The sequence below is a fragment of the Bos grunniens genome, chromosome 21, assembly GCF_055505025.1.
Source record: "Bos grunniens cultivar Pamir isolate PY7600 chromosome 21, Bosgru_T2T1.0, whole genome shotgun sequence".
NCBI classification, from domain to species: Eukaryota; Metazoa; Chordata; class Mammalia; order Artiodactyla; family Bovidae; genus Bos; species Bos grunniens.
In genome coordinates, this window is record NC_141185.1 from 37,450,908 (window position 1) to 37,468,942 (window position 18,035).

Here is an 18,035-nt window from a genome sequence, read left to right on the forward strand (position 1 = left end):
TCTTCCCAAATTACCCTTCCAAAGGTTGAGCCAAATCCTCCTCCCTTTGCTGGTCCATGAGTGCTCATTTCTCCACATCCTTGCCAGCATTGGTTGTTATCAATCATTTTAATTTTTCCCAGTCTGATGGGCAAAAAAATGATATCATGTCGTTTTCATTTGCATTTCCCTGATTGCTAGTGAGATAGAACATCTTTTCATATGTTTATTGGCCAATTTTAGTTCTTCCTCTGTGGGTTTCTAATTCACTGCCAATTTCCCTCTTCTTTTGTCTTTTTTCTTATTGATTTGTAGGGGCTCTTTGTATATTAGTGGTATTTTCTCCCACTGCCTTTTAACTTGGTTTATAGTGTGTTTGCTGTACAGATGTTTTTACATGTTTATGTAGTTGGATTTATCAAATTTTTCACTTTATGGCTTCTGGATTTAATGTCTGGCATAGAAGGCTTCCCCCACTGCATAAGATTTCATTTCAAATAAGAATTTTATTGCTGAGATGTCTTTGCAAAGCCCTGGTTTATAGGCTCCTCCTGGCAGCTGCAGCTCTGGCTCTGGGGAAGGGAGGGATGGCCCCTTCTGCCCATGCATTTCATCTCTCTGTCTCCCCTCTGCCCTCTGGCATTGGGGTCACAGTTGCTCTTTCTTTAGACCTCCATTTCTTTGTGTGTCTGCCCCACTCCATTTCTATGTCTCTACTGCTTTCCTGTCCCCAGCTGGTTCCCCACTGAGCAGAGGGAATTGGGATGTGAGACGGCACTGGGGCAGCCCTCAGTGGGTTGGGACAGGATGATGGCTGTTAAGGAACGTGCCCCTCTCATCCTCTACCTGCCAGCCCAGCCCCCTGTCACATGGGCTGGCAGGACAACCCCTGGTGCATTTCTCTCTCTTGGAGAAAGTCTTTTCCTGTTGGGAGGCCGAGGGCAGGCTCTGAGCTAAGCCCCATCCCTCCTCCACCAGGAGGCCTTCCCAGATATCTCCTCCTTTCTCCCTTCCCACAGCCCCAGCCCTGGCCCCTCCCTTCTGTCCTCACTGTCCTCTGTCTTGCCATGTCCTTCCTCCTCAGCACTGAGCGACCGGGGTCCACCTAGTCACCTCTCAGGGTCTCGGTTTCCACCTGTTTGGAATTGGTCATGGGAGTGCGTACCAGCTGCTGGGAGGCGTGGCCCATGGGGGATACAGCAGAGTTGGTGGGTCTTTCAAGCCAAACTCTAGAAGGTGTCCCCTCTTGCCCTCTCAGTACTACCCCCTCCAAAAACCGCCCTGCAGTAGAGAATCTGCGTGCGCTGACAGAGATGGGGACTTGAAATCTACGAGTGTGGTGGCTGGTGTCTAGGGCTCACTTGTTCTCTGCTCCACCCAGGCCCAGTGTTATGCCCAGCTCATGCAAGGTGCCCAGGAAAGCAAGAATGAACAAGGAAAGAGTGGACAATGCAAGAGGAGGCTGAGCCTGGGGCAGGAGGAGGGCAGTCAGGGCACCAGCTTTCTTTGAACTCCTCCTGTGTAATAACATGCTTTTCTCATGGTTGCTCATTTCTGGGGATTGGATGCGCTAATGGGGATCACCCCCATGACCTCCTGGAGGTGAGGGCCCCAGGTGGGCTTGCTACTGTCCCACACTGGAGGCCGCTGTGTGGGAGCTGTAAGGGGCTTGCACTGAGGGAGCAGTTGGGAGACAAGCTGGGCACAGCCCGAGGTCTCTTTGATGCCTGGCTCGGAAGCACGTAACTCAACCCCCCATGATAACCTTCCCTGGGCTCCTGCAGTCCCTTGAACCTCTGTCCCACCCGCCTCCCTCTGACCATGGCGGCTTGTTTCCTCTCTGAGCTTCTGGCAGGTGGGGGTGGTATCCTTCACATCTCTATATCCCGGTCACCAAGCACAGAGAAACTGCTCAGCAAAAACAGAATGAATGAATGAGAGAAAACCCAGGGATATTGGGTAGAGGGTTTAGGTCTGGGGAAGAGGAGACCTGAGTTCTGGGCCTAACTTTTTGGCTGACTTGCTGGGTTGACCCTGACCTTCACTGGGCCTCAGTCTCCCCATCTGTACAATGGGTGTGGGCCTTTCAAACTCTGTGATTCTGTGACTGGATTGACCAGTACAGCCACATGTCTCTGTCTCTCTCTCTCTTACACACACACACATACGTGCATATACACACACCAGTATCATTCTCTTTGATCACAGGTTTGCTGAGCACTTATTGGGTTCTAGTCCCCCACAGTACTGAAGCTACTTTGGCAGCATCCCGAAGTAGCTGTTTCCATGAAACGCTCATGTTCCTCAGGGCATGCGTTAGTTTTGTTGGACACACAGGCATCTGATTTCCAGGGCTCCCCGGGCTCTACTGAAGGGCCAAGGAGCCAGGAGGGCAGGTCAGAAGCATCGCCCCCCCGCCCCCCACCTCTGCCATGGTCCCCATCACCTACTGTGGCTCTGAGGCCTGCAGCTGGGATCTCATGTTCTTTCTAGGACTTGGCACACACAGGCAGCCCCCACCCCTGCCCCCCATGTCCAGCAGAGCTTCCGGCTCCCCCTGCATCTCCTCCCCTGCCCCAAATCATTGTCACACTCTGCCTGTGGTCCCATTTCCACAGCAACTCTTTGTGATGCCACCGAGGAGAGTGGGAGCTTCCAGAAGGTTTGGGGAGAAGGGAGCTGGAGGCCCATTCATTATCGTGGAACGTGGCAGCTGGGTAGTCGGAGCAGAGCTGTGGGCATGGTTTGCCCTGCCAGCTCAGGTGGAGCTGGACTCAGGGCTGCCAGCCAGGTGGTCTGGAGGCCTGCCCGGGATGGGGCTGCCCGGGCTGGCCTGGGCCTTGCTGACTTGTGCCAATCTACTGGGAGCCAGCTTGGGCAGCCACTCAGGGTACCCCTGCCTGGATAGGCCTGGCTTGGAGGACCCAGGCCTGAGGAATGGCCCAGACTCTGGCCACCTGTCCGAGCTGGGCTAGCATCCCTCTGTCTGGTCCTGTCCTCCAGGGTCAGCAGCCATTGGGAGGCACCTTTGGGATCTGCTGGCAGCAGGGAGTGTAATTTGGGGCTGGTGACCTGTGGAGCTAGGCAGGCCCTGTCTTACTGGGTTCACACTGCTGTGGTTCTGTTGTCAGGATGGGAAAGCCCAGGTGGACCCTGGAACCTGCTCAGTGCCCATTTCTCTGCCTCCTCCTTGGAGGAGAAGTTTGCAGCCCAGGAAACAAGAAGAGTTGCCTCTAGAGGGTTCCTCCATATTCATCTACCATGTAGCTAGGAATTCCACTTTTGCATCTTAGACTTGATGGAATGTTGACTTTGGAAGGGACTCAGAGGCCTTTGCCATCTTCTGCTCACGTTATGATAACCACCTCTGAGTTGACTTCATCCACGCTTCCATCCATCCTGTCGGGAAGGCCTTGTGAGTCCCCCGGGGGTCCAAGCCTGTGTTGTACGGTGCCATTTGGGGAAGTAAGAGGAAAGGGGAGGCTGATCTGGCCGGTCAGAGAAGAAGGGAACTGCTAACCCTCATGAGGGCTGCTGGCAGCCAGGCCCTGTGAGATGCTGACCGTCTGCGTTTCCCTGTCACCATTGCAGTTATAGCCACCTCTGGGCGCCACCTGCACTTGCATTTTCTTAGTCCTTGTCTTTGTGTTGACTCACATTTGAAGGTGGATTACCCAGTGCTCCCCATGCCACACATCCATAAAATCACAGCTGTGATATGCTTGTCATTGGAAAAATAAACACCTATGAAAATAAAATCATTTGCATACCACCTAGAATCCCCTTATGCACCCCTGTGGCACGTCTCCCACACTTTGAGAAACACTGATTGGATTGGAACCTCTTGGCAATAGCTCAGAAAGGGACTTGGGTCTTCTTCTTAGAGGATGAGATGGTTAGAGAGCATCACCGATTCAATGGACATGAACTTGGGCAAACTCCAGGAGATAGGGACAGGGAGGCCTGGCGTGCTGCAGTTCATGGGCTCACAGAGTCGGATATGTCTTAGTGACTGAACAACAACTGAGAGGTTGAGGAAACTGAGGCTGGGAGAGGGAGCTGGACCCAGGGCCACGCAGGCAGCGACTGAGAGAGCTGGGAGCTGACCTTTCTCCTTGGACTTGCAGCCCCAGGCCTGTGTCTTGGGGCCTTGCCAAGAGGATACGACTCCCTCACTGATGGAGGGTGGGGGGACTGGGACCCGAGCTGCCCTGGGATAATGTTTGGTGAAGGAGTAAACCAGCAGAGGCAGGGGAAGGAAGGGAGGGAGAGGGCATCCTTGGGAACCAGGAAGCAGGGGCTCAGGCCCACGGAGAGGCACCCCTGGGGCGCTGCAGCACCCGCTCTCAGGGACCCACCCGGGCTTGCCTCCTGGAGCCAGGCTGGGAAGGAAGGCAGTCCCTGATACCGGCTGGGCACCTACATGGCCCAGCTCGTGCATCTCTTGTCTCCTTTTATCTTCCCAGCAGCCCTGGCTGGAGAGATGGTATCCCCATTTTATGGATGAGAGGAGTGAGGCTCAGAGACTTGACTTTCCCCAGGTCGCAGAGCCGGTGGGTAGGGGAGGCATATGCAGACACCCACCTCTCTGCCTGCTGCCAGGAACCCCGCCACTCCCAGAGCCCCACTGCCAGAGCTGGTGGCCTGTGTGGGTATGTGAGTGTCAGTGAGCGGGAGTGCACGTGGGTGTAAGTGCCAGTGATATGTAAGTGTGTCAGAGACTAAGTGCAATATGTACAGGTGAAAGCATATGTGTGTGTGTATAAAGTGCAAGTGTGCAAAGGAGTGAGAACACATGCGAGTGTGTATGTGAATGTGTCAACAAGAGGGAGAGAGAGTCTGGGTGTGAGATGTATGAGTGTTAATTGCCCAGCCTAGTGGGATCAGACCCTCTGTGTGCATGGCCCCCCACTGCCCCCCAGAACCGTCCCATGCTGCCCCCACTCTGGCTGATGGTTTGACTTTTTCTCCCACAGCCTCCTGCCCTCACAGGCCCTGAGACCCCCGAGCCCACAGGCAAAGAGAGAGATCGCCAGGCCCCCTCCCAGTTACACTCCCTACAAGCCCACCTGACCTGAGGTAAGACGCTGCTCTGGGCCTGGGAGGTGCGGGTGGGCCATGTGGGGTGGATGTGGTGTCCCTGAGGGAGAGGCTGTGGGGAGGCCATTGCGGGGGGTTCCCATCTCCCACCTCGGCCTGAACTCAAGTCCAGGAGGGTTGCTGTGGCTGTGGGTGTCCCACTAGTCCGGGCTGCGGCAGGGCACCGGCAGCCAGCTCAGAAGCCTGGGGCATTCTGAGCGACACAGTTTCCTGGACCTGCCGGCTGTCGGGTTCCCGTGTGGCGTGGGAGGTCTCTCGTGGTGAGATGAAGGGCTCTGTCCTTGGTCCTGTCACATTGTTGACCAGACGTGTGCATGACTCCAGGTCAGACGGGAGTGGGAACGTGTGGACTGATACAGTCAGGGTCCAGGGAACTGTCAGGAGGCTGGCACTGGCTCCGACGTGGGGAATTTCACACGGCTCCGAGCCAGAGTAAACGTGTGAGTCCTGACACCTTCAAGGCAGGAGAGGCTCAGCCCCAGGTGTGTGCGTGTGACAGGCACTGGCAGCCAGGTGACCTTGGCTGTCTGTGTGAGCAGAGCAGATGGCCTCTTGGACTCTATCATGAGGAGCAGGACACCCAGCACGTGGGAGGTGACAGGCCCCCCCCCAACTCTGGTCCCGTATGAGGGAATGTGGAGAAGCCACAGCAAGTCCCGAAGAGGGTGTTGATGGCGGGGGGAGGAGGGACCTGGGTTGTTGCCTCGCTAGACTTGCCTGTGACCTTGAACAAGTGACTTCCACTCTTTTTCGGGGCTAATGCTTTGTTCTTGACAGGCCTCCGTGACCCATGAGAAGGTCTGCTAAACAGAAGGCGCACTGGGGGAGGGCTGGGGCAGTAGGTTGGGCTGGAACGTTAACCCAGTTTTTCAGAGGAAAGAGACCTAGCAGCCCCTTCTCCTGAAGGGTTGGGTGAACAGTTGTGATATGGCTGAGGCTCAGCTGATGCCGTCCTCCCCTTCAGGAAGCTGCAGGGTTTGGCAGGGAGCAGACAGCAGGATCTCCTTCCCGGGCCCTCCTCGTTATGGAGTCCAGTTACCTCCATCAAGATATTCCTGCTAATCAGTCAGCCCTGGGTGGAATGAGCAGCTAATTAGCCTCCAGTTTAACCTGTAATTGCTGCTGGGAGATGGGGAGAGAGCAGGTGGTCCGGATTCTCTGCAAGGCAGCCTGGGGTGATGGGAGGGCTGGGGGCAGGGGCGGCAGGGAGGTGGTGGCTGGGCCCTGCCCCTACCCTCGTGGCGGGGGCAGCACCGCAGCCCCCTCCACCACCCCCCACTGCCCCCCCAACTGCTCAGGCACTAGTATGAGCACCGGAAGCTCAGTGTGCAGGGAGTCGGGGAACTAACACAGAGTGGAGGCCGCCTTCTCGGCTGGGGGGCTGGAGGGCCCTGAAGGAGGGGTGCCCGAGCTGAGCCTCGAAGGCTGTAGGATTCATTTAAAATGTTCTATTTTTCTGATAAATAAAGAAGTCTGTGTGTTCTCCATAGAAAATGTGAGCACTTGGGTGTTTTGCCCGTCAGTCTTTTACAAAATATGTATTTATATCATAATTGGGATCAAACTGTACTTACTGTTTTCTAACCTGCCTTTTGCATTTAATACTACGCCAAGATCATTTCCCCACCATTAAATACTGCTCTGGAATGTGATTTTTAATGGCAGCGTAATGTTCCAGCCTGTATGTGCCGTTGCATGTTTAACCAATTCTCTGTGGTAGGGTTTGATGTTTTTCCTTGGTGTGTCATCTGCGTGAACAAGATAATGTATGTGGAGCTGTGATGGGTGGAAAAGATTCAGGGGAGGAGGGGGAGGGCCCAGGCTAAGCAGAGGTTTAGAGGTGGAGACTTTGGAGTATTTGTGGAATGAGGTGCCCAGGATGTGGGTGGGGGGGCAGTGCAGGCTGGTCACCGGAAGCCTTTGAGGCCTGCTGACGAGTTGAGACTTGACTCAGCCAAACCCTGGAGGGAGCCCAGGTCCTTCTTTGCGGTCTTCTGCCTCCTCCTGCCTGTTCTCCCAGTGCTCCTGTGGTCTGAGAGGAGGGGGCGGGTTGATGGGGTAGGGGAAGGGCAGGTGAAGTTGGGGGTCCCGGATGCCATAGCCCTTGACTTCTCACTTCCTGGTGGGGTTGATGGCATTTAAATCAAGCCTCTCTCTCTGTGGCCAGCCCTGCCCAGGTCTCCTTGCAGGAGGGGCGCACACCCCCGCTCTGGATACTTACTGACTCCTGAATCAGTGCTACTGGTCACACAGGCCTCCCTTCTGCCCCTACCTAGGGGGAGAGTGGGAGGTGACCCATGACCTTGGAGAGCCACGGAAGGAGGCTGGGGGTAGGTGTCTCTTCCAGAAAGCCTCCCTGACCTCTAGGCCCATCTGGTGGCCCCTCCCAGCCTGTCCCTCCCTATGCACATGTGTTCACCCCAGTAATGCTCACATGCTGGGCGGATGACCCATGGGTGTGGCTCCTGGGATAATCTTTGCTTGCAGCTCCCAGGCTCCTCTCTAGTTCCTGCGCATGGGCATAGCTGAAGGGCGGATTCTTAACTACTCCTTTTGTTCCATGTTCACAAGGCAGACATTTCCTCAGTGCGGCTGTTTGGGGCTGTTTGGTAGGGGACCCAGGGATGAGCTGGTCATGGCCCTGATCCTCAAGGAGTGCACAGGCCATGGAGGGGGGCCGGCGGGTGAAGGTGGCCCTTTGGATTATGCTCACTCTGGGGTCAGATTGCCTGGAATCCAGTCCCAGCTCTGCCTCTCACTAATGATGCAAATTCAGGCTATTTACTTACACTCTCCGGGCCTCAGTCTCTTCTTCAGTAAACATGGAATGTAACAGCATTGACTTTGTGTAGATTAAGTTGGTTGGTACACATAAGAGCTTAGAGCAACGTCTGGCACATAGTAAATGCTCAGTTAAGTGTAGTCGTCCGCTGTAGTACAGTGTGACCAAGGATAAAAGAGAGGGTGGTGGGGAGATGTGCATCAAGAGTCAGGCTCTGGGAAGCGAATAGACGTGGTTCACCCCCCATCTGGGTGCCCTGTCATCCTTGAACCCCTCAGCCATCTGCCACCCTTTGTGTGGGTGGTGAGGGGGGGATGGAGCAGGCACGCCCAAAGGGAAAGGTTTGAGGCCTTCCCACAGGCCTTCATACTTCTTAGGTGGGGGTCTGTGGTGTCTGTGCAAATTGGCAGGGGGCAGCTGCCACTTCTGTCTCTGCCGCCTTGGATGCTGGCACTGTTGGGGATGGGGTGCCCTGGGGTGTTTGGCTTTCTCTGTCTTTGTTTCTGGTCCATAGTTTTCATAGGTTTCAGGGGAGAGGAGGTGGTGGGGAAGCAAAATTAAAATTCTTCTTTGAGAAGTTAACAACTTCCCAATTAAAGGATTCTTATTTGTGAGATGCCTCAGAGGCCTTTTCAATCAAGAGGCTCTTCTGAATAATAAAAGTGCTTGAGCTGGGCTTGGAGAGAGACGGAACGGAGCCTGAGCTGCAGACAAGAGAGTGGGGGACACTGAAGATGGGTGCCCACAGCCTTGAGAATGATGGCTGTGTGTGATGGGGTGGGCTGCACCTCCTTCCTGCTCAACAGTGGGGGTGGGGGTTGGCATGGGAAGGGCAAAGAGCAGGGAACTGTCTTTACTTCCACCCTCTAGCCTTTAAGCCCCTCTGGCTCCAGCCTGAACCCTACATCCTGGTGCCTTCTACGGGAACCCTCTGTCATCGTCTCTCAGCCAGGATGGAACTGGGAGGAGGCTGGGATGTGGTGATGACAGTTCGTAACCGTGAACATGGCCTGAGCTTGTGCTCAGGAGCACATAGTCTGCATAGAGTGCAGTACCTCTTGGCTTCTGAGACCCTAGGCTCACTGGTGACGTGCTGGGTGTGGTTTTGTAGCTGTTGGGTGGGCGTGTCCACCTGCCTTCCAGCCTGGACCCTGGGCTCGGTGCTACCCAGCCGATATCCTGGGAGACTGGGTCTGTCCTGCTTGGAGTTGAGTGTCTGCTGGGTGGCCCAGGAGAGCTGCCTCCTCGGATCCTGCTGAGATAAGCCAACCTAGCCTCCCGGAGTGTCTGGAATGTGAAAGCCTCTATTACCTGAGCCCCACTTACAGATAAGGGAGTAGTGAAGTGACCCCTAGATGCAGAGAGGGGTTTTTGCTAAAAGAGGCTTCTCTTCCCATGGCCCCCGGGGCTCTCCAGGTGACTGAGCTTAGACGAGCTGGAGGAGACACGGGGCAAGCCTCTCCCCTCAGTGGGCAGCCCAGACCTTTGCTCCAGGCCCCACAGGGTCCGCCTCCGGGAGTTGTCAAGGTCATTCGAGGAGACCCTTCCACAGTGGGCCCTCAGTCCAGGCGGTGAGGAGGGTGGTGGGAGGGTTTCTACCCACACCTGCTTCCCTGCCCTCCCCCTACGTGTCCTACTTTTCGGGAGCCATCGCAGCGAGGCTGTCTGTGTCAACACCTGGAACCGTGAGAGCCAGGCCTCTCCAGAAAGCCGGCAGACCGTGCAGGTGCTCCCCGGAGTGCTGGGTTTCGGCCGATAATTGGGAGCAGGCGATGTGCAGGCTGGGGACAGGGAGGGCCATCCCACAGCCTGGGGAGGGAGGGCACCAGGGTGGGCAGGCTCGTCTACAGACCGTGTCACAGGAGTCATGATCCGGCACTCTGACCAAGTTGGGAACTGAGAGACTTTGGATTTGAGCTCCAGTGCTGCGGCTGTGTGTGTGGCCTTGAGAAGTGACCCCGCCTCTCGGGGCTATCTGTGCCTAGCCATAACTGTACCTCCAGGTGGCACAGGTGCCAGTGGAGCGGAGGGTCACACGAGGTAGCGTGTGTGAACTGCAGGGCTGGCGGGTCATGTCAGTGGAATGTGGATTTGTGGACTGTGTTTTTTTTTGGCCAAGCCACGCCGCTTGTGGGATCTAATTTCCCTGAGCAGGCAGAAATTGAACCCCAAGTGAAAGCACAGCATCCTAACCACTGGGCTGCCAGGGAATTCCCTGGACTGTGTCTTAACAGCACCATTTGCTGGGGCTGGTTCACATCCCAGCCCTGATGCTTGGGTAAGTGCTTCACTTCTCTTAACCTCAGTTTCTCCATCAGCACAATGGGCATAATGATGGCTCTTCACAGAGGTGTCTGCTTCATCAGTGGGAGACTTCTCTCCCCTTCTCTCTGAATCATTTAATGATCCCATCCTTCCTGAGTACTCAGTGGTACTGGGCTTGGTGGCCCCAAAATGAGTAGGTGACACGGTTCCTGCTTTTGGGTAGCAGCGTGAAGTTAGTGGGACTGAGGAGAAATGCTGGGAGTCTGAGAAAGGGAAGGAGATAAGGGTTGGAGAAGTCAGGGAGGGCTTCCTGGAAGAGGCTGAACCTTAGTGTTGAGGAGAATTTGGGGAAGGAGGTGGGACAAGGAGGAATGTAGAGAGGGTATGGCTGGTTAGGAATAGTGTGAGCAAAAACCAGGAAGGGGGTGGTAATGGGGTTAGGGTTGGGGTTGGAAGGGTGGGGGGTTGCACTCAGAGCCTAGAGAAGCCCCAGCCCTGGACTCCTGGTGGGGGTGGGGGACTAGGAAGTGGGAGTGGGACAGTTGTCTCCTGAGTTAGGGCAGGGGGACAGCAGGCCTGCAGCCTGGATCCCAGCAGAGAGCCTGGCATGGTACCTGTGGGCGAGCGGGGGCATGGGTTCATTGTGCACAGACAGGACTCCCCAGACCTCTGGTGGGAAGTATGGCAGCCTTGTGCAAGGCCTGGGAGGAGGCTGGTGGCAGCTACCCAGACTGGCAAGGCCTGTGGAGAGGCTCTGGCTGGAGGTGGTGTCACCCTGAGGGCAGCCTGGATTAAGGAACCAGGGGGTCTGACTTCTTGAGGGCCAAGAGACTGAAAGCCAGAGAAGTGGAAGGGATCTGTGGTGGGCTGGGAAGGCCAGGAGAGTCACTCTTTTTTTCAGTTTGGCCACCCCATGCAGCATGTGGGATCTTAGTTTGCCAACCAAAGATCAAACCTGCGCTCCTTGTGTTGGAATCTTGGAGTCTTAACTACTGGACCTCCGGGAAGGCCCAACCAGGAGAGTCACTCTTACTGAGTACCCACTATGTGCCAGGCCCTCAGTTAGAGCCACTCTGAACTTGGGCTTGCACAGCAGCCTGCGGTGGCACTGAGCTCATCCTAGTCAGAGAGGATAATGATTCACCTGTCCCAGGTCGTTTAGGATCGGAACTCCCAACTTTTAGCTTTCAATGTGGCCCCACTCCCCCCCAGGTCTGCAGGATTTAAAGGCGAGCATCTCCCAGACTCTCCTGAGTGTGCTCAGTAGAGGGTCGCTCAAATATGCAGTCCTCCTCGACTTTGCCTCTCTTGGGGAGGCTCAGAGAGGTCAAGGGTGTGTCTCATGCCACACTGAGGCCTTCAGTCTCTGGCTCTTTGGAGAGGAGGTTCTCTGTTCCTCTCCTCTAGAGGGTCTGTTGGCCCCTTCTGGGCCCTTTCAGGTTGGAGGTCAGAGGTAATCTTTCCAGCCACAAGCTGCCTCATACGTCTTCACCACTGAAGGAGGCTTTAAAATCTCAACCCCAAATTAAAACCTATGAGTGCTTCAAAACAATGAAAAATTTCCCTGATAAAAGAGGAGGCGCACTCAGGCATATCCTCAATGAATGGAGTGACTTCTGGGATTAATCCAGGATGTATGGGAGGGCACCCAGCTGGGAAAAGCGCGCAATGGATATTGTAACAAATTGTTTGCTGGTGAGAGGAATAATTCTTAATGTGCACCAGCCGCCAGCTGAAGGCACCTTGGCTCTGGCTGCCATGTCCCTCACTTGCTGGACCTAAGCAGGATCTCAGCAGGGCGGCCTTACCTCTAGGTCTCTAGACCTTCACTGATGACCTTCCAACCCCAGAAGGCTGTCTGAGTGGGAGTGGGTGCTCCCTGAATCTGTCCTTAGATACCCCACCCCAGGGCCTTTGGAGTCCTGCCGCCTCCCCCTGCTCTGTGCCCTTGGCTGGAGTGCACGCACGCGTGTGTGTGTATGTGTTGGGGGTGGACAAGGGTGTGCTTGCTAAGTGGTATTCCTCCTCCCCTGCTGTGGGGGCCACCTCCTCTTCTCAGACTTCCTGAGTCTCAGACCTGCCCGTTCCTCCACCTTAGACCACCCTGGGGAGTCTCTGCATAGACTTGCTCTTAGGCTGCCTCAGTTTACCTGTCTGGGGCTTGGGCCACTGCCTCTTCCCCAGCTCCCTAGCCTCAGGCATGGTGGGAGGGGAAGTGGGAGTTGAGTTGTTCTCCTTGGCTAGTGCTCCCCGCCTCCTAAAGTATCTCTGTGCTGAACCTGTGGGAACCGGGTTGTGGGGAGTGCCTAAGTCACTTCACCTGGGGAGCAAGGGAACACGACCACTGACGCACAGATGGCAGACAGGCCCCCTGTGCGCCACTCCCCGCTCCCAGCCCAGGGCTGACCAGCAATGGGCACGAGCTTGGATTCTGAGTCACACAAGTCTGCATTTGGTCCTAGCTTCCCACTTTCCAGTGTGGGACCCAGACAACTCCCACAACCTTTCCTGCTTCCTCACTTACAAGAGATGGGGTCTTTGTATCATCTTCACCATCTCATATTTTTTAAAACAAGATCTTATTCACTCACAGAACAGTCCTGGGAGATGGGTCCTGTTATTATCCCCATTACGCAGATGAGAAAACTGAGGCTCAGAGAGGTCAAGTGAGATGCACAGAGTGGCAGTGCCAGGACTCAGGCCTTAGTTTCAGATCTGTAACTGCGTTATGGAATTGTTTAGAGAAAAGGTCCTAGATCATAGGTGCCGTTCCACACATCTCATCCTTGCCTGTTCCCTTTTCATAGTAGAAGAGGTGCTGAGACCCTTCAGGGCCTGGGGCAGATGACACTGGGATCAGGGAACCCTGGCCCGCTTCTCACTAACCCCTCTGGCTTAGAGCTTCCCTGTCTCTTCATTCATTCATTTATCCATTCATTCATGTGTTTATAAAATACCTCCTAAGTGCTGGGTGTTATTTCTAGGCTCTGCAGATAGAGGGGAGTTACACAGACTCCACCTGCACTCACGTAGTTTCCATTCTTGTGGGAGGGGCTGTGAGCCAAACCTCACATCACTTGTCGTTAGGCAGAGGGAATCCTCTTTTAAAAATGTGTCGGCTGTGCTGGATCTCTGTTTCTGTGCACAGGCTTTCTCTAGTTGCAGAGAGCGAGGACTACTCTCTATTGCAGAGCACGGCCTCCTTGTTGCAGTGGTTTTGCTTGGTGCAGAGCCTGGGCTCTAGGGTGTTTGCCCTGAGGCACGGGGAATCTTCCGGGACCAGGGATCAAACCTGTGTCCTCTGCATTGTCAGGTGGATTCTTTACTGGACCACCAGCAAAGTCCCAAACCTCAAATCATTTGAATAGCGCCAGACTGTGATGAAACTGGGAGGGAGTAAACAGGGCCAAGAAGCAAGGAGGGCTGGGGAGGGCTGAGTGGCTTTGGAGGGGAAGGGATCCAGGCAGGACTTTCTGAAGAGGTGATCTCAAGTCTGAGAAGAAACGGCATTCTAGGGTGGCTGAACGACTAGACCAAGGCCTGGAGACGGGAAGGAGCTGGATGTGTTTGCAGACCAGGAGGAAGATAGCACGCTGGTGCATGGGAAAGGAGGGAGAGGGGAGCCCCAGCAGAGGCGAGTTTTATTCGGAGTGGGGGTGGGGGGAGCTCTGAGAGCGCTAAAGCAGGAGAGTGACGGGATCTGATTTGTGCTTTTCAGATTCCATTCTGGCCCCCATGGGGAGAGAATGGATTGGAGCCAGTGGCAGGGAAAGCAGGGAGCCTGGTGGGGAGACCGGTGCCGGTGCCGGATCTGGAGGAGACCCAGGGGGTCACAGCGGGGAGGAGGGTGGCTTCTGGATGGTGAGAAGTGGGTGGAGGGGGTAGATGCTGGAGATGGGCCCTGCGGTAGGAAGACTGAGTCTGGGTTGGGGGAAGTCAGTCTGGCCTGAGTGGCCTTGTTTTCTGAGATGGGATTGTGGGCCAAGCAGAAGTGTGATGGTCCTCATTTGGACTTCCTGGGTGTGAGGTGTCAAGGAGCCTTTCACTGGAGCATCATTTCCTCGGGCTCTGTTGGGACCTCCTGCATGTCTCTAGACTCTCGAAATGACTTCACGTGTCTTATTACACTTGTTCCAAGGTCAAAGGCTTTGCCCTAATACATTGGATCATCCCATTTGCCAAGTCCATTTTTCAGATGAGGAAACTGAGGGGCTCTTACCTCACCTCCGTCTCTGAACTGTACACTGCCTCCCTCTAAACCCCTGGCATCCACATTGAGAAGAGGGTGTAAGAATTGCAGTGATACTTCAAAGGAAGGTGGCAGGAAAACTCGGGGAGCCCGGCACCATCTCCTGCTGACGCCTGGGGGTATGTGTGTGTGTGCAGGAGCATGCGCGTGCGTCAGGCCCATTAACAAACAGAGAAATAAATTAACGAGTATTCAACCCACCAAATGTTCCTTCTGTTCTGTATAATAGAGCACGGGAACATAATTTTCCCCTGGAGCAAATTGCTACAGCTGAACCTGCTCCTCGTTTTCCTCCAAAAACTGCTTAAAATTCTGGAACGCTTGTTGATTTCGGGTCCTTTCCCTTTCTGCCTCCTGTCCCCAACCCCCAGGCTGCTTCCTTCCACCTTCCTTGTGCCAGGCCTCAGAGGAGCCAGACTGTCACTGAGCCAAAGTCCCTGCCCTGCAGATGAGAGGATCCTGGGGGTCAGTAGCTCAGTCAGGGGGTGGCTTGTGTATGGGGTGGGGGGGCTTTTGGGATGCTGAATAAAACATCCAGGGCTGGCAGAAGGGACCAGCTCCCCATTGAGCCCTGCCACAGGTGTGCTGTGTGACCTTGGGCAAGTCACTGCCCTTTCTGGGCTTCAGTTTCTCCTGATTATAACGGGGTTGAATGGGCCTGCTATCCCACGGACCACATCTTGAGGTGTACAGAGTGCTGTGTAAGTGGGAGGCACATCCTTCTGGGGATTCCTTGTGCAGAGAATGGTTAAATAAGTGTTAGTCACTGAGCTGTGTCTGACTCTTTGTGACCCTATGGGCTATAACCCACCAGGCTTCTCTGTCCATGGGATTCTCCAGGTAAGAATGCTGGAGTGGGTTGCCATTCCCTTCTCCAGGGATCGAACCAATGTCTCCTGAGTCTCCTGAATTGGCAGGTAGATTCTTTACCATCTAAGCCACCAGGGAAAGGCGTGCGTGCCCCTCCTTCTTCCCCACTTCCAGGCCCTTCTGTGGAGCCTCTGGATTCAGGGACTTTGTCCTGCTTCTGAAATCCTCTAGCGCACTTCTAATTTTCTTAAAGCAAATTAATTTTAATCTACTTTAATTAAGCATGTCTTATAAAAATGTATATTCATTTGTAGCTCTTCTCTTTCTCTCTCTGCATATCCTGTCATTCAGAGCCCAACACAGGTCTCCACTTATAGGTAGCCCCCATAGGGGTGGGAGCCTGAGTTGGGGGAGGCCCTGGCATGTTGACTTCTGGTTGGCCCAGACCAGGCTGAGTTACCTTCGACGGGAGCAGAATAGGGATGTGGGGATCCAGTGCTTAGGAACCTTAATATTCTGACCTCCTAACCCGTCTTGAGGGGTCTGGTTGTACTTTATGGAAGCTGCAAAGTTCCATCAATCCCACAGCTATCTCTGTGCTCCTTGGCAGAGGAATGAAACCCCGAAGAAGCTGCTGAGACTTTGCAGACCCGATGAAGGAGGGCCTTGGCTGGGGTCCACGGTGTGACCCCAGGTCCAGCCAGCCAGAATCTGACTTGTCTTCAAGCCCTAGGATGGCCCCAAACCTTGCCTCCTCCAGGAAGCTCTCCTTGACTTTGCTCTTTGTCTTAGTCTGCTTGATGACTCTAACAAAAGACTGGGTGGCTATGATGTAGACTGGCTGGCTTAAACCACAGAAATGTATTTTCTTCTGGTTCTGAGGCTGAAAGTCTGAGATCAGGATGCCAGCATGGTCAGATTCTGGTGAGAGCTCCCTTCCTGGCTTGCAGTGGCTGCCTTCTCACTGTGTACTCACAAGGCAGAGGGAGTGAGGAGGGAGCGTGGAGAGGGGGAGAGACGGGAGGGAGGGCTTCCTGGTGTCTCTTCCTTTAAGGTGGTGGTGGTTTAGTGGCTAAGTCCTATCGACTCTTGCGATCCCATGGACGAGGAGCCTGGCAGGCCACAGTCCATGGGATTCTCCAGGCATTGGATTAAGGCTTAACTCTATGACTTTCTGTAACCTTAATTATTTCCTTACTCTGAGTACACGCATGCTGGGGGCTAGGGTTTCAACACATGAGCTTTGGGGGACACAATTCAGTCTGTGACGCCACCCTGCTCTCCTGTTTCCTGGCTCCATTAGAGCTGTACAGTCCAGCGTCTGTTATAAACTGTTGGCTTTAATTTTCCCCAAGGTCTTCCCCCAGCACAGTCCTGGGCATACTGGGGGCCCCAGAATGTCACTGTGTCTTGAGCCACTTCCTGCCTGAGGCCACAAGTTGAGGAAATTTCCTGCTCCTTCCCCTGGCGCCTGGTTGGTGGGCCCTGCACCCCAGCCTCTCCCCACATCTAGGCTGCTTGCCAGTCATCTGCAGCAGGGGAGCCCCAGACACCCACACCTGCGATGTCCTTCCCTTCAGTCCCTGCCACTGCTCACAGGGAGAAGTTCAACCCCCTTGCATTGCTCTCCAGGGCTCTTTGAACTGGTCCTCGCTTGACCCCTTAGGCGTATTTCCTGCCTTCTCCCTTGTTCCATCAACAGGTCTTCTGTTCTTTGTTTTTGTACCTGCTGTCTCCTCATCTAGCCAATGAACTCCTAGTTAGTCTCTCCTTCTGAACTTCATGGCACTCTGCGCTTCCCTGTCGCTGTATTTGATGCCCTGGATGGTCCTCGTCAAGGGATGTGTCTTGTTCACCACTTGGTACCTCCCCAGTGCCTGGTGCCATAATTGTCTGTGGAGTCAATTGATAGGAATATTTATTGAGCACCTACTTGTCTCCAATACTTCGGACCCCTGATGGGAAGAACTGACTCATTGGAAAAGACCCTGATGCTGGGAAAGATTGAAGGCAGGAAGAGAAGTGGACGACAGAGGATGAGATGGTTGGATGGCATCACCGACTCGATGGACATGAGTTTGAACAAGCTCTGGGAGTTGGTGATGGACAGGAAAGCCTGGCGTGCTGCAGTCCATGGGGTTGCAAAGAGTCAGACATGACGGAGGGACTGAACTGAACTGAACTTGTCGAGGCACTTCTTAGGACCTAGGAGGCTGTCTCCACAGAACTTACATTCTAGCAGAGGAGACAGACATTATACAAGCTGCATAAGCAAAGCACATATTGCGTTAGATCGTGATAAAGTCAAGGGGAAAACAAACAAATCAGGGAGGAGGGAAAAAGGAAATGTTAGTGGTGAGGGTGCCCCGTTGAGAAGATGATTTTTGGTAAAGACCTGAAGAAGGTGAGGGAGCTGCGTGGATACTTGGGAAGAGCAATCCAGGCTGAGGGAACAAGGACCCCCCAGCCCTTGCCTGGCCTATAAGAGGGACAGGGAGGAAGCCTGAGTGGCAGGAGAGGGAGAGAGGGGTATGGGAATTGATGTCTGAGAGCAAATGGGGTCAGAACCTGCAGACTATTGTAAGGCTTTTGCTCTGAGTGAGATGGGAGCCACTGCAGCATTTTGACAGTGTGACGTGGGTTTTCAGGGTCCCTCTGGCTGCTGTGTTGAGGACACTGTGGAGGCAGGTGCCCAGGGAGGAGGCTGCTTCAGTAATCTAGGAGAGATGGGTGGTGTCTTGAGCCAAGTGGCAGCTGTGCAAACAGTGAGAAGTGGTCAGATCCTGGATCGATTTTGAAGGGAAATCCAGTGAGACTTGCAGATGGTGGATCAGCTATGCTGGGGCAGAG

The 18,035-nt window shown here is 54.5% G+C and overlaps 1 protein-coding gene across 1 annotated transcript in view; it reads left to right on the top strand.

Annotated features, from left to right (window-relative positions):
• The window catches only part of LINGO1 (leucine rich repeat and Ig domain containing 1), a 218,891-nt gene that overhangs the window by 21,289 nt on the left and 179,567 nt on the right, over positions 1-18,035 (top strand). The window contains exon 2 of the mRNA XM_086363930.1: positions 4,956-5,058. The gene's annotated coding sequence lies outside the window, so the exon portion shown is untranslated. The remainder of the gene's footprint in view (positions 1-4,955; positions 5,059-18,035) is intronic.